The 25,367-nt window shown below is 40.2% G+C and overlaps 1 protein-coding gene across 1 annotated transcript in view; it reads right to left on the bottom strand.

The window, feature by feature from the left end:
- LOC136859000 (lachesin-like) overlaps positions 1-25,367 on the bottom strand; it is a 1,149,967-nt gene that overhangs the window by 667,298 nt on the left and 457,302 nt on the right. The window lies entirely within an intron of this gene.

Genomic DNA, 25,367 nt, shown 5'->3' with positions numbered 1-25,367 from the left:
CTCAATTCGTCTGCATCTTTCTTGACCTTTTCATGGGTGACATTAAGGTCAACTTTTTTATTGACCATTTAGAAATAGAGTTGATTGAATTTCAAGAAAGCAGTATATGGGTGAACAAATTCGTACAACTTGATGAAGCATGGGTGAAAATCCGAGTGTGCTGTTGATGGTGAATAATCTATCCAGAAGCCAGAGAACTTAATACTTGAACAGTAGGACAGCCTCCCACAAAAGTTTTCAGCCATGAAGAAACTTACTACGGCGCTACTTACTTTGTTTGGGTGAACTTTGGGAAGTCAACAATTATAAACAGTCTTGTTTCAGACCTGAGTGTTTCTTGTGTGTTGCCGAAGACATTTTATGAACCTAACATAAATGAAATGGCTAGTAAACTCGTGTTCTCATACCGAGGTGGTGCAGCTCTTTTGAGGCACACCCCCACTGGAGATGAGCTGCATGTACCATTCCAACCACATACCAGCCTTCCTGCCATTCTTAAATTTCTGGCAGTACCGGAAATCGAACCCGGGCTCCCGAGGATGGCAGCTAATGATACTAACCGTTGCGGTACGAAGGCGGACACATGGCTACTAAGATTCAGCAACAAGTTTCACGCTAAATTTGAGAACGATATTTCACTTAAAGTCCATTGGCAATATTAGTATTTTTATTGTTATATCTTATTATTCTTCTTCTTCTTCTTAATCTGTTTATCCTCCAGGGTAGATTTTTACCTCGGACTCAGCGAGGGATCCCACCTCTACCGCCTCAAGGGCAGTGCCCTGGAGTATTGTTATATCTAATAATATTTAATGACGAAGTGTGTTATAGTGGAAGCTTTTTTTTCTCAAAACTTATGGATTTTTGATAAATTTGCAAAATACGCCGCGGAACAAGCAATCAAATGTATTTACAAAACATAATAAATACATTAATAATATATAATGGAGCATAATTGGGAATTAGGAAAGGAAGTAGGGGGGGAGGGGCAGTAGCCAGTCCTTAAAGGAAAATAACAAGTGGCACGGTAAACGTTGAGAATAATAAACCAGACTTAAAATGGCACACTAGCTGGAAAACGTTCGCCATCCCTGCTCTAGCCTGTTGAATGCGTCGGATGGTGTATATTATAAAGTATGAATAAGAAGTGAATTGTTATAAGTGTACGGTGTTTTATGTGAATATCCTACAAAGGTAAGAATATAAGAGAAGAAACATGTTAAATAACATTGAATATTCACACATACTTGTTAAGTAATACAATTTACACTCTGTAGAATGTAAAAAATAAAATTGCATTATGTTGTTAATTAAGAATCTCCGAGAAGAAATGTGTGAAATGTGCATAGTGCGTATAAACATGGTGTTTTAAGCCATAGATGAGCGTTCGGTGAACGGCATTGTCTGATAACATGCCATTGCTCAGCAAAAATCCAGGTGGGTCACACGATTATTATTCTGTTAAATGTAACCTGCACCATTACGTTCTGTGCAAATAAGGGCCGAAATTTCAGGCCGATAGCTTGTTGTTTTTCTTTGCTTTTGTGTAAATATTAAGTGCTGTTTGGCGGAGAGATGTTTCCCGTGTGGTCAGTAATGTAAAAATCCCAAAATTTCACATAATTATTTTAAATCGGATTAAAGGAGGTATTGGGTAAAGATAAGTTCTATGCCAGTTTGTCGTTAAAGAATGAGTGTGTCAAGGTTCCGTGTCAAATTATAATGTCAAATTTTGTTGAGTGTCGGAAAACTGGTTTTGAAGATATCGGATAGGGATATTGTTATGTCCAAATTAAGTCAAGTTCGGCGTGATATTCCTGTCATTTGAAGTTTGATGTGTGTTAGTAGTTCGTTCCAGTAGTTTACGTAATTTCAGTACGACGACGAATCCATGAAATGAGCCACGATATATGTTGAGGCTTCTGTGTTGGTACTCGCCTGCCGCATTTCATTTCTTACAGTTGGCACCGTGCTGCTGCTTTTTGTTTTATACAGACAGACACTGAACATGGCGACCGGCAGTACACGGATTTTGGTGTACCTCGTAATCTTGGTGAACATGATGTGTAAATATGCAGTGTTTATTCATGTGTAATAAATGTTTGAATCACCTTCTGAGTGATGAGTTTGTGTCTGCTCGTTTGGGGCAGTCTGGCCCTCCATATGACTTGTTTCAAAATTGTACTTGTGCGGCTATGGAACTGAACTTCGTTATGTTCGGCCGATATGTTGTTTCGTCCTTCGCAACATAAAATTTTGGTCCTTCCCAGCCGCGATGAGAATTATTGTGAACTTTGGACATTGTCCTAGTCGTGCTAGTCACCATAAAATTGTTATCGTCATGAATTGCTGCCTGCAACCGCCATTTGAACATAGCAACAGGCTTGGCGCGAAGAGCATCGTGAACAGTTATTGTACAAAAGCACCAGGATGTCGTGCTTAAGACTAATTACTACGAATGTTTGAATTCGTCATATAGAGATTTTAACGAAGTCTACACTGTTTTGGAAGTGTTTTGACATCGCACGTTAACAATCTGTGGAAGTTACCACGTGCTAACACATTTGTTCTTGTGAGCTGTTTACGCCAGCTTGTATCTGATACCCTGATGTTCGAGATGTTAAATGCCACTTGGAATTTGGACTCCAGCAAACATTACATCGCAGACGTCATCCTGTGGACTTTCCATTCACTTTGGGCATGTGGTTCTAGTTAAGGAGTGGTTCCAGTGGTACCTAGTGATGATTAATGATACAGCACCGCTATGTACTCTAAGTCTGTTCCATTTGTCTTTATTGTTCCTATCATGACTTGGGTGGGCATCTTGCCTAATATCCTAACCCTACTGCTAGCACTTTCCGTGTATAGAATTAACAGATTTCTCTTGATTTCTTACGCGCATTGTAAGATTTCGTGCTAATAATTTGTTGGGCCGCTTTGTGTATTTTGCATATTTTAGAACGTACGTGGTTTATTATACTTTCTTCATGCTTTTGTACATCTATCTACATTGCTGTCACTCAGTCTAACAATGCAAAATGAATGCAGTGCACTGAATATAGAGCTTATTGTTTGTATAGTCACCATAGTTATAAGATTTATTTCTAGTATTACCTTGTCAATAAGTGATTACCCGAACTATTCATCATGGCGTTTGAATCCGAAGCAAAGGCTGTTCAAAAACGTGGTCTACTTAAAAGGTCATTAGCTCACCTCGAAAATTACTTGAAGCAAGATAACATCAACCATCACGAACTGATTTCCAGGCAAAATAGGCTGCCAGAAATTTGGAAGGAATTCAGTATTGTTAGGGAGTATCTAGAATGTGAATTAGACTCAAAATCTAGCGAAACCCACTTTGGAGAACATGATGAATTTGAAAACAAATGTCATGCAATAGTTGGTAGGATTCAAGAATTGCTTTGCTCATATGAGAGACCCACAAGTCCAAGAAATGCACCATTATTTCTGATAACTCTACTCGATCCAACTGTAGCTTGAAGCTCCCTCCCATTGAATTGCCTGTTTATAAAGGAGATTTGACAGAACACCTGAGTTTCAGGAACAACCTTCAAAGCTTAGTTATTAACAATACCCACATTGACAATGTTCAAAGACTACACTACCTATTGTCGTCTCTTCAACGCCTAGGGGTTTGTTAGATAACCTATCCATATGTGCTGATAATTTCACTGCTGCTTGGAATTTAATTGATGAATGGTACAATAATAAACGCTTGATTGTTTCATATTTTCTCAATCTCCATAATTGTACTAGTGGATCTTCCGTTGAATATCGCAAATTGATAAACCAAGTGAAATCTAACCTTAGTGCTGTTGACAATTTGGAGGGTCAAGTTCCACTACATGAAATTTTGCTACAGGAATTGATTCTAAATAAGATCAAGCCCAACCATAGAAGTGAATGGGAAACAAATTTGCCTCCACTGCCATTCCCACACTAAATAATTTAATTGATTTCCTAGAAAGAAAATGACAAACGTTAGAGCTAACAGAATGCAAGAAACCTGTTATTGAGCAAAAACGAGACCTAAAATCCAACCTAAAAGCCCTTCACATTGCCAACAATAGCACTTACTAGAATTGTAGGTTTTGCAAACTTGATAATCACAGCATTTCTGATTGTAGAAAGTTCAAACAAGCAAGGTTCAGAACCTATTTTGTTCTCCTTACGGCTGACATTGCTAAGATGTACAGATGTGTGCTAATTCATCCTGGCCACAGAAATCTTCAGAAAATTGTTCGGCGTGAATCTACTGATGAAGAAATCAAGGACTACCGTCTTACTACTGTCACATACGGTAAAAATTCCGCCACTTTTCTTGCTACGAGATGTCTAGTTCAACTTGCTGATGAACACAAGGAATCTCACCCCACTGCATCAGAGATCATTCGCTCTTGTTTTTATGTTGATGACCTGCTGACAGGCACTAGTTCAGTTGAAAAATCTAAGGAGCTTCAATCAGAAATCTCTTCTGTGCTTGATAGTGCATATTTTAATCTTAGAAAGTGGACGTCAAATTGTCCAGAAGCTCTTGCCAATGTCCCTGTAGAGTATAGAGAAATGTTGTCACCTTGTAACCTCACTAAGGATGAAGCCATTAAACATTAGGTATCGTGTGGCATCCTAAATGTGATGAGTTTCAGTTTCAAATAAATTTGAAGAAAGCACCTAAGTAAGTCACTAAGAAAAGCATTCTCACTATCATTGCTTCCATATTAGATCCCCTTGAATTGTTAGGATGTGCCGTGGTTAAGTGCAAACTTATCCTGCAGTTCCTTGGGCAGTTGAAAATTGATTGGGGTGATGCGTTAGAGCCTTCATATGAAGTTATTGAAATCGGAAATGCTATCTACAGTGAGATCCCCTTGCTTAATGAACTCAGAGTGCAAAGAAATGTAATGCCCTTTGCTAAGAATAAAGTTATTGAAATCCGCGGCTTTTCTGACGCTTCAGAAGCTGGCTATGGTGCTTGAGTGTATGTTAAGGCAGTATTTGATAATGATGAGGTATCAGTGATCCTGTTGACTTCTAAATCGGGAGTTGCTCCATTGAAACAGCAACCTATTGCTCGTTTAGAGCTTTGTGCTGCTCTATTGCTTTCTCGCCTAATGAGTAAGTTCACTGAATAGCTGAAATTGCACATTCCTTTCTCCACATACTGCTGGACTGACAGCACGACTGTTCTGTGTTGGTTACAGAAACCCGCCAATTGTTGGAAAACCTTTGTTGCTAATAGAGTTGCTGAAATTCAATCCCTCACTTCAGTCTCAGATTGGAGACACGTACCTACCCACAGCAATCCAGCTGACCACTTGTCTCGAGGTGTTTTATCGTCACAAATGTTTTATCTTTATGTATGGTTGCATGGTCCCTCCTGGTTGCACGAATTGTCCCCAGTGTATGCTGATTTCGTTGCCTGTAACCCACCATCTGCTGTGAATGCAGAATCGAAACCCTCTTTGAGAATCCTGCTAGTTAACGTGCACCCACCTGAGTTCTAGAAGTTTTCGTCCTTTCTAGAACTTAAGCGAGTTTATGGCTATGTTCTGAGATTTATTGTCAATGTTCGCTCCACTAAGGATGCTCGTATCATTGTCCCACTCATCCTTCAAGAATTGAGGGTTAGTGAAATGAAAATAATAAGTCTAATGCAAGCTAGTGAATATGGGAAGGACCTGCTTGACTTGAGGTCTAATAATGTAGTTACCTCTTCGAGGTCATTGAAAACTTTGTTGAGAGTCCGTGGTCGACTCATGAATTTTCAGTTAGAATACAATGAAAAATACCCTACCATTCTTCACCCAAAACACTTTGTAACTAAATTGATTGTTAAACATGAACATGAGATGCTATTTCATTCCGGTCCTCAGGCTGTATTGTTTTCCTTGCGTAACAGATTTTGGATTCCACGTGGGAAGACAGTTGTTCGTGGTGTGATCCATTCATATTACAAATGCTTCAGGAGCAAACCTCCACTCACCACTCACAAAATGGGTCAGTTACCCTCGTACAGAATTGAACCATCGTTACCCTTTGTTAAGGTTGATCTTGATTATGGTGGCCCAGTCATCATAAAAGGTGATAACCCGAGGAGTAAGATAAAGTTTAAAGCATACATTGATCCCTTTGTTTGTCTTGTCACTAAGGCAATACATCTTGAAACGGTGAAGAGTCTAACGATTCAGGACTTCCTCGCCGCATTTAGAAGATTCACGGCGCGTAGAGGATTTTCGAATCTCATATTGAGTGATAATGGCACAAATTTTGTTGGATCCAACCATGAGTTATTAAGATTTATTAAGGATATGTCTACCGAAATAGAAGAATATTCATCTAATTTGAATGTGAATTGGAAGTTTATTCCACCCTCCTGTCCTCATTTTGGCTGGCTTTGGGAAGCTAGAATAAAGTCCACAAAATCACTTTTTAAGCGAACCCTAGGAAAATGCATTCTTAATTTTGAAGAGCTGAGTACTCTTCTGTATCAAATTGAGTCTGTGTTGAACTCGAGACCTCTCCGTTCAATGACTGATGACCCCAATGATCAATACTATTTGACACCTGGACATTTTTTAGTAGGAAGATGATTGACCTCTATCCCCTCTCCAGACATATCCAAGAGCTCCCGCTCCTGTCTGACTAAATAGAATTTGGTGCAACAGCTGTATCACGATTTTTGGCAGAGGTGGTCAAAGGAATACATACAATCACTTCAACAAAGACGTAAATGGTCTTCCGTATGGAAGTGGACTGCAACTGTGGGAGATTTGGTGCTTCTAAGGGAGGATAACCTTCCTCCTCCGGTTTGGAAAACTGGTATAATCCAGGAGCTCTATCCTGATTGTGACAATATTACTCGTGTGGTCATTGAAAAGACTGAAACTGGTCTTTCGCCCCGTGCCGTAGTGAAATTATGTCCATTGCCCAAGGATGTTGTATATTTGTATGTGTTGTATCTGAGTTTTCTTTTTTTTATTCATTTGTCTGGAGCATAAACACTTGCCTTTGATTTTGAGTGTTGAGATCCCTCAAAGGGGGGAGTATGTTGAGGCTTTTGTGTTGGTACTCGCCTGCCGCATTTCATTTGTTACAGTTGGCGATGTGCTGCTGCGTTTAGTTTTGTACAGACAGACACTGAACATGGCGATCGGCAGCAGTACATGGATTTTGGTGTGCCTCTTAATTTTGGTGTACATAATATGTAAATATGCAGTGTTTATTCATGTGTAATAAATGTTTGACCGGGCAAGTTGGCCGTGCGCGTAGAGGCGCGCGGCTGTGAGCTTGCATCCGGGAGATAGTAGGTTCGAATCCCACTATCGGCAGCCCTGAAGATGGTTTTCCGTGGTTTCCCATTTTCACACCAGGCAAATGCTGGGGCTGTACCTTAATTAAGGCCACGGCCGATTCCTTCCAACTCCTAGGTCTTTCCTATCCCATCGTCGCCGTAAGACCTATCTGTGTCGGTGCGACGTAAAAGCCCCTAGCAAAAAAATAAATAAATAAATAAATGTTTGAATCACCTTCTGAGTGGTGTGTTTGTGTCTGCTCGTTTGGGGCAGTCTGGTCCTCCATTTGACTTGTTTCAAAATTGTATTAGTGCGCCTATGGAACTGAACTTTGTTATGTGCGGCCGATATGTTATTTCGTCGATCGCAACAATAAATAAATTAAATATAAAATAAAATGAGATCAAGATGGGCAATATAAAATTTATGTAATAAATTACTCTGAGATCAAATATAAATCCAATAGCCATGATGAGGAAAGGAAGAACCAGTAGAGACGTTGTTAAGTAAATGAGTGGATTTGAATTCCGGGATGATAATGTAGTGAATGGATTCCTGGAAGATGTGATTCCCCGAAGAAAACATGTGTTAGTGCCCCGAGGAAATAATAGTGAATGGGTTGAGGATTGATGTCCGAGGAAATAATGTGTTAGAATGCCATGAAAGGTATTTGCAATGTCCAGGGTTCGAAGACCGTTTGGTTTGAGGAATTATGTGATCTAGAAACGTTAGATGTAATGAGAAATAAATTTATTTGAAATGAGTATGTTGTAATTTGCCTCGTATCATAGCGATTCGTACCATGTAGAACTACCGCAGGTATAAAAACGACAGGAGGACCGACAAGCCGTTAGACCGAAGGGATGTTATATTTAGTATACTGCGAGCCCTTTATCAGAGGACTGGGAATATTTAAGAGGATCAAAAGTAATAATAATATTACGTAAACTTCGTAAATGATAGAAACAATACTGGATTAATAATTTTTGAGATGTGGAAGAGACTGTAACGGTGAAATCTTGACACAGTTAATTTGTTGTGGCAGTAGATAATTAGCGTGTGTTGTGGCGAAATTATCGAATGGCACAGGTAAATGGCAACACTCGTCTGTCATGCACCAACAGCTTGGATTTGTGGTTTAGTTATTAGTTGGTATAATTTCTGGTTGTCTGATGGACCATCATGTTATTTGAGTTGTACAACAGTGGTCTGTTAAAAAGAAGTGATAGTGGCTAGACTCACACACGTATTTTTATAAGTTGGTTAGTGGACACACGGATTGTTGTAAGTAATGGTAATATTTTTAGGGTAAAAGTAAGTAAGGATGCAGAAAAGATTTTTTCATGTTATTATGTCCATACCTTGTAATAGCAAAGAATTAAACATCTACCACGGGAGAGGTCACTAATTTACAAAGTTAGTTTACGTTGACGATAGTTGTTTTAGTGACATTCATGAGTTCAATTAGATGGTTAACTCAGTCTGCAAGGACAAGTAGTCAGTTTATTCCAGTGAGAATTAACATTTTATGGATAATAATTAAACCATCAATTAAGTCTGCATTGATAGTGCGTTAGCTAATTTTTATTCGTGTTGATCACTGAAGTTAAATGTTCTAGATAAAATTTATTTCTGGTTATGATGGTCCTGTTTGTACTTGTAGTTTAAGGGGCCTTGCATCAAAGGTCATCGGCCCTATGATAGTACTGATCATAGTTTTTGAGTAGAACATTTCTCCAACGGTCCAGATGATGATTGTAATTACTGAAATAAACAACAAATCGTTCTTTGATATGAGTGAGAGGTTTCTTCTTGTTTTTTTACCACAGTAGTCATGATTATTGTAACGAACTATGTTTATAACGTTTTGATGGAGACCATTTGTTCGATAAGTTCGCGTTAGATGCTATTGATAATATGGTGATGCTTATTATAACACCGTCCGTCGACGTTACTCTTTTCAGTTCAGTTTTTGTTGTCAACGTTTATTAACGGTCGGATTACAGTGATTTAATTGTTATTCGGTGAAGCGATAAGATTAATTTTCAGAACTCCGTGCTTATTGGTTTATTCAATTTAAATCAGTCTGTTATAAACTAACATTAACTGAAATTTATTTGTGTGTTAACTTAAATGTAAGCTCGAATTCTCAATTATATTTTGATAATTATTGCAGTTCAGTGGAACAATATTCTATATAATTCCCAATAATTAATTAGTAACGTAACTTTATTTCTGGATGTCCGGTTGTGATCGAACATGGTGCCATCATGTATTTTACAGAGATATTAGTTAATGATAACATTAAATTTTGGAGCACCATGCCTTGCCAAGTAGCAAGTTAACCAGTGAATTAAACGCTTTTTTGTGTATAAAGAATGGGTTCAAGTATAATCGGAGGTTGTTTCAGTTTGATTAAAGGTCTATCCGGTGGCTGATGATATCCTACATGGTATTTTGTGATCGCTGGAGAACTTTAGTTAAAGAAATTTCGGAGTCCTTTTCCAGAAACGAAATCTTCACGGACCGAGTGAATCGACCAACGGCGTTACTTGCAGTACGATAGTAATTTTCAGGTTTTCGCTTTGCATTTTTTAGTTATTCAATTCTATTCTGGAATTGCAACTTAACGAAATATCAATGAAAATAATGTTCATGGGGTCTTCATTTTTATCCACATTTATGTCAAATTTCTATAAGCTGTTACGTTAATACATTGTTTTATTTGATGCTTCATATCGATTGAACGTAATATTAATTCTTTGTAAAATATATCCATCTTAGCCTACTTGTTAAATTTTATTTCAAGTAATAATTAGATTTCCTAATGCCACCTGCCGATTCATGTCAATAATTGACTGCAGAACGCGGAAGACCCTGAGAATAGAAGAATCTATATTTATAAGAGCCAGAGGCAGATGTTGACCATCGGAAAACAAGGTTGCAGTATAAGTTATGAATTTTTTTTATAAGGGTTAGAGGGAGGTACATTCAGGGAAACGGGGTGGTGTAGGGAACGGATATAAGGGTACACGGATATGGAAGTCAAGTAGGGATGAGTAAAAATGTCAGTGTTGAACTGTATTGTAGTACTGTAAAGAAAGGAATAGAATTAAGTAATTTAGACATATACTTACCAGATGCCTTTGCTGGCGGGACCTAGTGTTTACAGTGCACTAAGTTTTCTGGTATGAGCTAGAGTAGTTTTGTTACTTTCATTGATCTGTCTCTGTCTTATCCTTGGCTTTGACAAGATGAAAGTGACTGAGGTATGAGCGATGCTAGTAATGCCATTCCTTACGCAGCCAGTCCATCCTACGAATGGTGTGAAAATATTGCTCATAGGGTCGGTTGGTGCATGCATTTCAGATGGCTTGGCAGACTGATATGTAATAGCAACTTATGGCTCCGTGAGGAAAGCAACGGGAAACTACCTCACTCCTCATTTCCCTAGTACGCCTCTTCAGTGATGCCTAGGCCATCTATGACAGCTCATGGCGTAACTGTTGAGGATCCAACCAGCCTTCGGTCTGATGACTAAACATACATACATACATACATACATACATACATACATACATACATACATACATACATACATACATACATACATACATACATACATACATACATACATACATATACTTACCAGATATTGTAATAGGAGTGAATCATGGCGGTGAAATTATATAATGAATGCAGAAATGTATCCACGGAACTGGAGTGTGTATCGTACAGATAGGATAGGCATGTTAGGAGTTTGAGTATTCATTCGGGCGAAAGAATAACTTGTAAGTTGTAAGATGCCAAACATGAAATTCTAGGTGTAAGACTCATTCTTAGGATGATAGGCAACTTGATATCTTTTGAGTGTACAGACCGGGAAAAGGTAGCTGATTCAGAATTATTTGATAAGATAATCAGGTATGTGGGAAACGGCATGGAAAGGAATGTGAATGTAGCGGAAGATCTCAATTTAGCAAGGATGTAACTATTAATCTCCGCGATCCCAAAAACTATGGAGTCGATACAAATATCGTTCGTTTCCGATTATCCACCGCCTGCTGGGACTGTCTTAACTCCAGCGTAATTTTTTCATATAATAAGGCATTTGTGTGCGAAGTTTGATTGAGAGCCATGTTGGGACTAACATATAATTTCGGTCATTTGAAAAATGTTCACCCTTTCCCACACCCCCTCTTTCCCCCAGGTCAGTGGGGATGACTTGAACTTAAACGAAATGGGATTTGATTCATCTAATTGAGCCCAAAAGCTACCGATTCGACACTAATATTGATCGTTTTCAATTATATTGACATGTCACACATTTCCCACCCACACCCATTGCGGTGTCTTACGCCACAGTATTTTTCTCCGTATGGTAAGTAGTAGGTCATATGTGGAACACAACACACGCACACCTATTTATATATAGATAGGAATGCAATGTTTTTTAACTCATATATGTTCATACTTTATTATTTTGTCGGAAAGAGTGGCTTGCCTATTTTTTAGTAGATATGTAGCATCAATGATTAGTAACTCTAAGACTATCAACACCAGAATATGTATGTTACAAAAGGCTATATGCAGGTACATGTTTGCATATTATCACCGGGCGAGTTGGTGTGAAGTTAGGGGCGCGCAGCTGTAAGCTTGCATCCGGGAGATAGGGGGTTCGAATCCCACTGTCGGCAGCCCTGAAGTGGATTTCCGTGGTTTCCCATTTTCACACCAGGCAAATGCTTGGGCTGTACGGTACCTTAATTAAGGCCACGGCCGCTTCCTTCCAAATCCTTGGCCTCTCTTATCCCTTCGTCGCCGTAAGACCTATCTGTTCGGTGCGACGTAAGGCAGCTAGCATATTTTCAACGAAGAGGTCCCTAAATAGAATGTCCTGCAGGACTGAACGTTAGCGCGGGGATTTGTTACGTAATAATAGTACAAACGATGGTGAAAGTGATGTTCTCCTGAATTCACACATTCCTGACATCTCTTGATGAAATTTCTATTCACTCGCTTTAGTTTTGCGTCTGTAATTCTCCACATTTATGCTGGTGTCTTTATGTTCACCTGCAATGATAGGATTTTTCCTGTACATTCAATTTTTAGGTTTCCCTAGAAATAAAAGTCTCACTCTGTAAGATCCGACAACGGGTCGGGAGGGAGAGGGGGGAACTTAGAAAATGTTCCAGACAGCTAAACCTCCCTTATATCGTCCATGAAACCTGCAGCAGTATGGACTACGGCAGAATCTTGTTGGAAATATCAATTTTTCTCTCTCATTATCTGAGAACAATCTAAAACGTGGTGCGAGTACACTGACTTAACAAATGTCATGGGATAGTCACCTAATAGCGTGTGGGGCCTCCTCTGAGCCTGCGAACTGTAATGAGACGCCGTGGAAGTGATTCGACAAGTGCCTGATAGTCCTCTGGACGCAGATGACACCAAATCGTTTGCAGAGCGGCCACCAATGCTGGTCTGTTCGTGGGTGCAGGACCAATGGCACGGAGCCTGAGTTCTAGGACATCCAGATATGCTCGATAGGGTTCATATCGGGGCTCCTGGATGGCTATGGTAGTCGTTGGACCTCCGCTGCATGTTCCTGGAACCATTCCCGGGTGACGTGCGAGCGATGTGGCGACGCGTTATCATCATCAAAACACCGCAGAACCGTCTGGGCGCTGGAAGGTCAAAAATGAGTGGAGATGGGGTCTGAGCAGCTCAACATACAGCGTAGCATTCACTCTTCCTGAACAACTAGGGGGCCCATTCCATACCAGGAAAATGCACCCTAGAGCATAACAGAGACACCAGCGCCCTGGACCACACCTTCGAGGATCCATCGCTTCATGCGGTCTGCGCCATACACAGTGCCTCCCATCGGCATGGTGCAGTTGAAATCTTGATTCGTCCGACCATATCACGTTACGCCATTGTTCCAGTGTCCATCCCTGGTTACTGGCGACAAATGCGCGTCGTTGTGCCCGATGACTTTGGGTTAACAGTGGCACCCGTGTGCGGCGCCGGCTTCCATTCCCCATAGAACCCATGTTCCTACGAACTGTCCACTGGGATATGTGTCTAGCACGGCCTGTGTTGAATTGAGCCGTGATTTGTTACACGGTTGCCCGTCTGTCGCTATTAACAATCCGTCTCAGATGTCGCCAGTCACGGTCATCGAGGGTGGCTGGACGGCCGGTCGTTCGTCTGTTGTGGACGATGACACCCGCATTCAACCATTCACGATACACCCTGGACACGGTTGATCGTGTGAAGCCGAATTCCCGCACCACTTCCGAAATCGCACTTCCCATCCGTCGGACACCGACCAACATACCCCGTTCGAACGGTGGCAGCTCACGACGACGTTCCATGTTACACCTGTTACATGCACAGCCACTGTTCACAAGGTCTTCTCTACAACTGCCGCTGGCAAGGGGACGTGTGGTGCGCAGAGAACACACCTGCGCATCAGTGCTCTGCTATCCCATGCCATTTGCTCAGTCAGTTTATATTGTCGTGGTTCCTATCTCAACTTAATAGCTGCGCCTCCTTCTTTAAACTGAATGGGTGAGATTAGTCTGTTTAATCAGTTCCTTGATCATTCTTCTTCTTCGTCTTCTTCTTGATTTGTTTCCCCTCCAGGGTCGGTTTTTCCCTCGTACTCAGCGAGGGATTGCACTTCTACCGCCTCAAGGGCATTGTCCTGGAGCTTCAGAATCAGGTTTGGGGATGTAACTGGATAGGATGACCAGTACCTCGCCCAGGTGGCCTTACCTGCTATGTTGAATACGGGCCTTACGGGGAGATGGGAAGATTCGAAGGGATAGACAAGGAAGAGGGAAGTAAGCGGCCGTGGCCTTAAGTTAAGTACCATCCCGGCATTTGTCGTTCTGCTATACCACTCCGTATGCCTACTTTAGCATCATGCACTGGAACTTCACGAATAAATCGAATAGTTACTGTGCTACAGTATACAGAGTGCACATGGTTATAGGGGAGCTATTCCCCTGCAGGCGCACGGCATGGTACTAATGTTCAGTGAGCACATTTTACACACGATTCTGAACCCTAGCCAAATGTTATATCATCCGTTCGCAAAATATGACGCCTTGAAATTATGTAGAAACGCCCTTTTACCATGTAACTATGTTAATGTGTCGTGCCTCGTGACCGGGTGTAACGAAGATGGGAATCAGTGCATAAAACTAGGTAATATTTTAAACACCAAACCGGATGGCGTATATTATCTGCTCTCGTCGTACTAAAGGCATGTTCTCAGCAATGTGGTTAGGCGTTCGCCTAGCACTCGACGGGATTTGCCAGGTGCGGTTGGAATCCTGCATCGTTCAAATATTTTCGCATCAGTTTGATTTTTGAATACGTAAAAACAGGCCCACATTTGTCACATTCAAACAGTAGAATGACGCTGTTATTCATATTGTGGCCTGGGCATACTCCGCTGGTTAGGGCCTGAATGTACAGTAATCTCTGCTGCTATTCGTCATGTTTTCCCAAGAGGAATACCTTGACAAGCTCCTCATTTATGGGGAAGCAACACAAAACGAGTGCGAGGCAATGACTTCTGTACCAGGAACGGTATCCAGACATGGGATACATGGCTGCTTCCACATTCCGCCGTGTTGAAAGACGCCTAAGGACAACAGGCGTGATTTCCAACCAGCCACCAGTCCGCGATAGGCCCGTGACATCGGGTGAAACAGAAGATACCGTTCTAGAGGCAAGTCGTAAAAATCCACACAACAGTACAAGGGTGATTGCAAAACAGGTGACCATTAGCCAGCCATCCCTCTGGCGAATACCTCATGGATATAAATTTCACCCATACCATCTTGACCTACACCAAAAGCTTCATGGGCATGATTTGGAAGCTCGAATGGGATTCTGTCGATATCTATTATTCAGGCTGGAAAATGATGCAGCATTTGTATCGCATATCTTGTTCTCGAAAGAATCGCGCATACACAATAATGGGAACGTCAATCGTAACAACATGCTCTATTGGAGTCCGGACAAACCTTACTGGGAGCGACAGGCGGCCCATCAAGTACGATATGGAGTGAATGTTTGGTTTGTAATCTTGGGGGGAACGCCTGATTTGACCTTAGTTCTTTGAGGGCCATTGGATGGTCCCACGCTACCTCAATATTCTGCGTCAGGAACTACCACTGATGCTGGAGGATGTGCCCTTGCACGATCGTTTTACGATGTGGTTCCAACAGGACATAGCTCCACCACATTCGTCTTTGCCCGTTCGTAACCATCTGAACGAGAAACTGCCAGAGAAATGTACAGAACGAGGAGGCTCTGTTTCATGGCCCGCCAGATCACCGGATTTAACGCCATTAGACTTCTTCTTGTGAGGACATTTGAAGAATGTTTACACTCGTTTACACTCAAGCGCCGGAAAACCCCGACCAGCTCCGGCAACTCATCACGGACGCCTGCCGTGCAATTACACCTGGAAGGCGCAGTACGATATATTGGACACCGGGCCCGAATATGCATAAACCAAAACGGTCTTCACATCGAGCATGTGTTGCGATAAAATATTGTCAGGGCAGTTGTGTTCCTATTATTTCCAATCTGTATATGTCCGGCCTGCTAAATAATCGGCCTTTCTTAGGGCCACAAACACATTCATTCACATACAATACAATTTGCGTATAATAGGGTACTGAAGTAGCGTTGCGTGCGGTACGTATTAAACAAATATTTCCAAAATTTGTAATCTTCGCCCAGACTCGAACCTCCCAGCTAACACGCAAGCCCGCTCCACCTATCCCTTGCCAACTACACTACGGTTCCGTGCTGCTCACTGCGCAGCTTACAGCAAGTATTAGGTTTACTGCAGTCACAATATCAGTTTATTGTTTCTCCAGCGTTACTGGTTCATATGATCTAGAAGGCATTCGCATGTCTTCCAGTGCTTAATATGAGCACAACATTACGGCGTCGTATCATGGTGAGGCAGGTTAATACCAAGATATCCGGTTGTGTTGTCTGAGAATACCGGCAGGGCAGATGTTTTCAAGTTGGAATTAATATTATACGTTGCATAAATCTACATTTGAAGGAGAGCTGCATCACGCTGTACATTGTTTTGTGAAGCAATATGACCGTCCGCCTCTGTGCTGTAGTGGTTAGTGTGATTAGCTGCCTCACCCGGAGGTCCGGGTTCGATTCCCGGCTCTGCCACGAAATTTGAAAAGTGGTACGAGGGCTGGAACGGGGTCCACTCTGCCTCGGGAGGTCAACTGAGTAGAGGTGGGTTCGATTCCCACCTCAGCCATCCTCGGAATGGTTTTCCGTAGTTTCCCACTTTTACTCTAGGAAAATGCTGGGATGGTACCTAACTTAAGGCCACGGCCGCTTCCTTCCCTCATCCTTGTCTATCCCTTCCAATCTTTCCGTTCCCCCGCAAGGCCCCTGTTCAGTATAGCAGGTGAGGCCGCCTGGGCGAGGTACTGGTCATCCTCCCCAGTTGTATCCCCCGACGCAGAGTCTGAAAGTCCAGGACACTGCCCTTGAGGCGGTAGAGGTGGGATCCCTCGCTGAGTCCGAGGGAAAAACCGACCCTGGAGAGTAAACACATTACGAACGAACGAATATGACCACTTAAGTGAAACCATGCCTAATCAGAAAAAAATGCGGATCAGAGATGGCGTCAACAGTGCTTCATAATATTCAATTACAGAAATTGACTCGTTAACCTTTAATTACTCGCGCGGGGTCTTTGAGGCCCCACTCCCTTTTTAAATTGTTATATTTTCCCGAAGTGACTACGTGTGACCTTGACACTTGCAGTAGCTTCATGTAGTGGGGAGGGGGGCTCAGTTCAGTAGATGGCTCACTGTTGCCAAGTAAGGTACTCAGTGGAGAGCAGTGACCAGGCCTGGAAGACCCCACGCGAGTAACTACGTATGAAAATAAAATATGTTCATATTCTTGCACATATTGCTTATAACTAACTATTTGTTTAGTTTTGATGATGTGAACGTGTAATACACATATTTTGGCCAGCATCTAAACCTCTTGTAAAGTCTGGGAATTGCTAATATACAAAAGTAAGCCTATAACCTACAGTATAAGGCGCTTCTACTTTGACATGAGATACAGTGCAGCAAATAGAGTGGGTTACTTCGATTTGTATTTCGCTTTCAGATGAATACGGTTGGAAGGCACAGTCGTCAAGTACAGGATATTGAACAGTGGCTTTTAGAAGAAGAAGTCTATTATGATGATGATGATGATGATGATGATGATGATGATGATGATGATGATGATGATGATGTCCCAGTTGCTTCTGATTCTGATCCAGACTGTGAAATATTGAGCAATCATAAAGCGGTAATACTGATCTCCAGAATCCATCATGATAGCTATTGAAGAGGTTGAGAAGGAGAAATCGGAAATAGTTCTGCTTTATAAAAGCACGAAAGGTGGTGTAGACACAAATAACAAGTTATGCCAAACTTACAACGTAGCACGACGAACCAACAAATGGACACTCGTTGTTTTCTATCATCTCTTCAATGTGGTTGGTATCAACGCTTTCGTTGTATGTGAATTCAATTCAAGCCACGAGGAAAACATCCCAAGGAGAGTATTTTTGAAAGAGCTGGCGAAAGAACTTATGAAACCATGGCTGTTGGTACGTGCTGCTATACCTAGCCTGCCTAGAAATCTCAAGAAAAGACTACGTACAGATGATGGTGACAGGGAAAATGTAGAGGAGCCAGACAATTCAAGAAAGAGTTGCGTGATTTGCCTTAGGTCAAATGAGAGGGAAAAAAAAACTACATGTGTAAAATGCAAGGAACATGTATGTGGGGAGCACATGAAGAAAATATGTGAGAATTGTGTGTAATATGAGAAAAAGACTATTTTCATGAACTTAATGTCACTTAATGTGTATTGATTTCTTGTAAACATCCTTTTTAATGTTATGCAGTGTTTGCATTAAAATAAGATGCAATTGTATTGTAATTAGGGTATTTTTTCAATGCATACTGTCCCGGAGGCCTTAAAGACCCCACGCGAGTAATAAAGGGGGGAAAATGAGCGCGAGTACCTAAGGGTTAATCGTCGTCAATGGGGCGAAATTCAAATGTAAAAGATAATAACAGTGTGTTCTAAGAATTTTTAAATGATGTACTATTTTTAGCGGGTTTTTTCCTTAGAGTCCTTCGTTTACGCTTATGAACTGCAGTGTTTAGTGATCCTCTTACTTTTAATTTATGAACAATACAATTGCACAGTCTCCCTGCTTGGGGATATAATTCCAGGAAATGTGTGCTGAAATTGTCCTCGCACCTCTCTTTGTTCAAGCGAGAATTTTTCGGTTGGCATTTCCGTGCTCGTTTAAACTAATCTACGTCATGCCAACACAGGTTTCTGCAGTAAATAAACTTATCGCTGTTACATTTTACAAATGTAATGCAATTCCTTGCACTGCATTCGGCACAGACAAGTGGACACTATCTGTCTGCGTACGAAAATTGCCAGGCTTGGGCTGACGAGGAACCTGCTCCTCGACCCACCACGATACAGCACGCGGATAACACCTGTCTTTTTCCGGCCAGCTCACTTGCCAGGACCGAAAAGTGACGCTACGTATTTTATTCATACGTCTTGCAAGCTGTTTCACGTGATCTGAAAGAAAATTTGCCAGGCTGGAGCTGTCCCGGAACCTTTTCCTGTCTCCACCACTATACATCACGCGGGTAACACCTGTGTTATTTCGCTCAACTTGCTTGAATGCGATCGTCCGGCCAGGACCGAAATGGAACGCACCGTTTTTATTCAGGAATTGAAACGTTACGTCTTGCAAGATTTAGCATGCGATCTGGAAGGCATGAAATGAACAGGATCACAATATTCAAATTCATAAACTAGTTAAATGCACGCTTTAGATATTGAACACTTGATATAATGTGAGTGAACTGAATAGAAATGCCTGACCTCCATAAAATAATTTAGAAAACTAGATGTGTCAATGTCTCTGCGTTCCTTTTCCTTTTTATGACAATATTGTAACATATACTTTCACTCAGGTAAGTACTTGGATTGATGTGTCTTTTCCAGTTTTGTGTCTCCTAAAAAGTTATTAACTCATTACATTTCAAATATTCTCAATATTAATACTGAAATTTCCATTTTACATCAAATGGTTTCTCTTTAACAGCCATTCCAATTTAAATTAATGAGCCGGAGAATTATTTGTGGTTTGATAACGAATATAGAGCTTGCTTTTGAAGCTGCAATAATCTGTTCTCAGATGAAGGCTTACTATCTACTGTATCCTGAAGCATAATTAATTAACAGGAACATGTAAGTACATTTATAGCGCCTGACGTCGATCTTGTCTGTGACACGCTTAAAGAATCTTCTCTCAAAGCAAACGCAATCCATATCTCGCTCCAAGCTATAGCACACAGAAGTAAATAACCTTAATTAGATCTTACTTATTATGTTAGTAACATTGTCGTTTGATGTATAACCCACTCTGACGGCGAGGTTCGTAAATATTTTAAAAGGGTTTTATTTCTTCTGATCTATCCATACAATATATTTTCACAGTTAGTTTGGTTATTCATTCTACCACAAATGAAAAGCTTATTTTCAAAACCTACCAAATCCAAAAACAATGAAATTGTGACGATGATGGAAATATATATTGGTAGGAATTTCCATAATATGAAAACAATAAATCGTCAAAGAGGCCCAAATCCATGTCAAAGAGGGCATTAAAAATCACGTTTGATACCTATAAGTACAAACCCCATGGGGTGAATTAGTCAAAACATAACGTATCCGTGTACGCAATGAGGAGCTATTTCTGGGGAACATGACCAGTGTCGACACACACTTTGTTTAATTTACGTTGTTGTGTTCGATTATTTTATTTACTATTATTTAACTATTCTGTAACTCCACTGTAAATAACTTGTTGGTCGCTATATATTTAAATACAGTCAGTGTCCTGATGACTGCAATGAAATTTATGACTTCCAGAGGGAAGTATTTCTTTCAGTGCCAAGAAGTACCACATCCATCATCTTTTCTTGAATATTTTCTAAAATGCAAAATTTTTAAGAAAAATACTTCCTATAATAATGTACATATTTTCTCCGAACATAATGAAAGTGCTAAAATCAACTTTCAGTTGTAATTTAACACTCTGAACAATTTTCTTCACTCCTATAAAGTTTGACTTTTGGATTTGGTACTTTTTTGAAATAAGCTTCTCAACTAAGGAAGCAATGCTTGTTACATTTAAAATTCTTAGGAGTGCGCTGCAAAGCATCTAGGTCTCTCTGATTAAGGATATGAAAGTTAAGTGATTCTGTAATATTTTACTCCAACTGGATTTGTTTACAAGGATTTGTTTCTTAACAATGGAATCAATCATTTTTAGAATAATATCAGTTAATATTTGACACAAATGATTTTTTGCATGTAATTTTATGAAGACAAATAAATCTAATCGTGTTACAAAGAATTATATATCTGTCCTTTCGTCAATGATAAAACCATCCGTTGAGTTTAACGGTCAGCGTTAAACAGGACTAGGTCTTTGTTGCTATCCATTTTATTAGATATTCATACTTGTATGACTTTGAAATCTATAAAATCTCGTTTCACGGTAATCCATATCTGTTGGGTATTCAGCCAGAAAGATGGTTTGATCCTCCATCAGCTGTCATAGATAGCCTGGGTATCACTGACAAGGCATACTAGGGAAATGAGGAATGAGGTAGTTTCCTGTTGCTTTCCTCACTGAGCCACAAGTCTATCAAGCCCACTGAAATGCAAGCATCAACCGACACTATGAGATGGCTGGTATTACTGGCATCGGTCATTCCTCGGTCACTTTCATATTATCAAAACCCAGAATGACACTGAGACAGGTCAGTGAAAGTAAAACAAAATTCTAGCCCATACCAGAAGATTTGTTAAAAATGAAGCCATGTTTTCCAGTGTTGACTTAGTTAAATGTAACAAAGACTTTTCAGTCTGTCAAACACTCAGCAAATACAATGTAAATTAAAACACTATAAACATATCTGTAAAACACACACTAACATACAAAGAATGACATGTTTCGTCTACAAGAACATCCTCAGATTCTATCAAATCACTTAAAAACAAGTTTATATATGTACAGTATTGTTTACGTAGCGTAAACTTGTCAATGATAGAGAGATTAGTGATAACATGAAACAGTAATGACAAAAATAAAATATATATAAACGTAAACATGTCATTCGTTGTATGTTAGTGTGTGTTTTACAGATATGTTTATAGTGTTTTAATTTACATTGTACTTGCTGAGTGTTTGACAGACTGAAAAGCCTTTGTTACATCATACCAGAAGACATTGTGCACTGTAAACACTACATCTCGCCAGCTAAAGTGTTTATCTAAAAACCTCAAAATACAACACTACAACACAGTATTCAAAGCGGATTGCCTACACGCAAGTGAATGCATAGTACTGAATTAAAGCTGAATAATTCGAAGTACTGCGCCAGCGAAATTAACCAATAATGGTTAGAACTCCCGACCCTGCCGGGAATCTAACACGGGACCCCAGTGACCAAAGGCCAGCCAGCATGTTAACTATTTAGCAATGCAGCCGGACACTCAGTCCACTAAGAACTACAGGACACTGGAAATCAAAATGTAGTGATAAAATATACCGGAACATAGAAGAAAGTAATAGAAACAATGCGGAAGAGGAGATTTATGTATGTTTCTTGAACATTTTTACAGAATACATGACTGAGCGATTTGGCCGTGTGGTTAGAGGAGCGCAGCTGTGGGCTTGCATTCACGAGATAGTGGGTTCGAACCTCACCATCGACAGCCCTGAAGATGGTTTTCCGTGGTTTTCCATTTTCGCATCAGGCAAATGCTTGAGCTGGGCCTTAGATAAGACCATGGCCGCTTCTTTCCAATTCCTTGACCTTTTCCATCCGTTCGTCACCGAAAACCTTCTGTGTTAGTGCGACGTTAAACCAGTAGCGCAAAAAAGCAGGTTAACCGAGCAATATCTTCAGATATCTTAGGAACACCAACCTGAATTCAAGAAATCAAGAAAAATTTAGAAAGAAACAATATAAGGGAAGAAGGAGCAAAAGAAATGGAGATTTTTAGAAAGAAAGAGTCAAAATGGAAGGATTTCAAAGTCGGGAGGGAAAGAAAACAAGCCTAGAATGGTCCGAGGAGATAAAAAGGAGACACAGTGAGCAGATGAAAGTGTATTGGAGGAAGAAGAAGAAACAATAAAGTATAAATCATTGAAATTTTCGCATGGTCCCTAGAAGACCCTAATGGAGTAATAATAATAATAATAATAATAATAATAATAATAATAATAATAATAATAATAATAATAGACAATTACCGACTGCTGTAGTTAAAAATGTATATAACGTCAAATAAACATATCCATAGAATCGGGTCGATGACCTAGATATTAGGCCTTTAAGAATATAGTTATCATCATCGTCATCATCATCAAATAAAGAGGATACGTTTAAGATCAAGATTTGGTTAGCAATTCGTGTTTGAAATCATTCCGATGCCAAGAAGAAAACAGAAATCAAAACAGTATATGTAAAAAGAAACTTTTTGCCCCTTTACGCAAGAGTCTCTGTATTTTTCAAAATCCAAAAGATCAGGCCGGAAATTTTACACACAATATGATGTTATTATGAAGTTTTGGCATGAAGCAAGTAGATTTATGATAGTTAAGTTTATTGCGTTACTTTGCGACTTTCAGTGAATAATATCTGGAAAGTACGAGCAATTCACTAAGTAATATACATTTCAAAAGGAAATAAATATACTTCCACAACTAGTTGTTGAACCCGTCCTTGACGGGGTAAATTTTACAAATCAGCACTATTGTCAGCTAGCAGATATAAGTGGCTGTGCCATTGGAATTAACAAATTAAGGTTAAAATCCGCGACCCGGCCGGGAATCGAACCCGGGACCCTTGAACAGAAGGCCAGGACGCTGACAGTTCATCCAACGAGTCGGACAGATATAAGTAATGACACCATAAGTCATCTTCCTATCGGTTTACCTGAGCAAACTTGCGCCTAAATTTCTCCTCTGTTACTGCATACTAACATCCTAACTCATATCATCACAATTTAGTCAGGGGAATTTCTTCTTTAAAGCATCAAGTTGGTATTTTCGTATTTGTCCCATCCGGCTGTCCTCAGCTATAATCCTATTCTCCATTAATTTCAACTTACTTAACTGTAACACATTCTTCTTTAATTACCCCCTATGTATGCGAATGCTAATTCAGAAACCTGGACACTCTTTCCTTGAGGACAAATTCCAAGCTGTTCAAATTTTGGTCCCGGAACATATCAAAATGTGGAGGCAATGTTAATGACGGTGCAGACCTTCGTTTCGGGATAATTGGTGGCTATGCGGTAAGTCGTATCACAAAACAGAAAGCACAATCGCCTTTCAATTTGGAAATCCACAACTCTGGTCTTATTATAAACTGTCGTATCTCGACCACTTACACGTTAGATAGAGCTGCATTTCTCAATTTTAACTTAATGTTGTAATTTTAACACGTATATATTATCGTTTAGCACGCTTATGGGAAAGATTAAATCATCAAATGCGGTACGCACATTGTCACGACCAGTGGTCATATGTTAGCCAAATTTCATGATTCCATCCGCTGCACAAGTATCTGATAAACAAAGTATTGTGTGAAAACTGTACCCAAATTTCACCCTATTTAATGTGTCTAACTCAATACAACCCATAAATATAGGAAAAAGGATAGGATAGGATAGGATAGGATAGGATAGGATAGGATAGGATAGGATAGGATAGGATAGGATAGGATAGGATAGGATAGGATAGGATAGGATAGGATAGGACCAACGATGTAGAACGCTAAATGATGCGTGTGATGGGAGAATCTGTTTGTTGATATAACCTACCGTTTAAAAGCAGTAAATCTCGAAATGAAGATCTGCACTTATAAACGTGCCCATGCTTATTTATATAAATAAAGTTGTAGGGGTCTGTTGCCAATAATTTCGTTTGTTTGGCTAATTTTTACGATATTTATCCAATTTAGATCAACTCAAAACCGTATTAGTGGCTTTTCGCTTTCGTTTCTGTTTGTCCGTCTGTTCCACCATCACGGCGAAATGGCTGCATAGATCTCGACCTAACTTCATATATACTCATACAGGGGAAGGTTTAGTTTTACATATGACTTAAAAATCACTAAATATAATGGAGGTTTATGTAAAAACCACAACAGTTTTATTACATTTTCTCTTATACTATTGATTTTCTGTAAAATCCGTGGACTACATGCGAATTATCCCTTACACGTTACGTCCCTTTGCTGTGTACATAATTTCGCTTGGTCACACTTTTACTTTTATGCGCCGGAAATATCGAAATATGCAGGCAATTTCAATGACCTTCGTCTTGTGGTAACTGCTTTCTAAACGGTAAGATATTTCTCAAAGGAGATTACACAATCGCTTCTCAATTTGGAGAGATCTTCAACTTTGATCCTATGCGTTATTGTTGTATGTCGATTTTTTACACACTGATGTTCATAAAAAGACATTGAAAGACTGGAGATAGGAAGTTCATATTCACAGTACATATTCATTAGTATGTTCTGCAAAAACGATTAGCATCTCAATCACCTAGGTTCAGCATGTGCCGTGTGCCTAGTAGGCAATGCGTCCTCCATGGGCACTGAGAACATGTTCCATGCGTGATAGCATCGACACGTATAAGGCCTGAATGGCGTCCTGGGATATAGCCATTCACGCTGCATTCACCTGGTTCCACAGTTCATCTTTGGTGGTTGGCATTGTGTCACAGCGCCGCACCCGTCGTTTCACCATATCCCACACATTTTCGATTGGCGACTGGCAGGCCAGGGTAACGATCTAACATCCTGTGACAACAAAAAGGCACGTGTTCGTACGGCAACATGTGGTCGTGCATTGCAC

Source organism: Anabrus simplex, chromosome 1 (assembly GCF_040414725.1).
Source record: "Anabrus simplex isolate iqAnaSimp1 chromosome 1, ASM4041472v1, whole genome shotgun sequence".
In the NCBI taxonomy this organism is placed as follows: Eukaryota; Metazoa; Arthropoda; class Insecta; order Orthoptera; family Tettigoniidae; genus Anabrus; species Anabrus simplex.
This window is presented reverse-complemented; position numbering and strand designations above follow the sequence as displayed.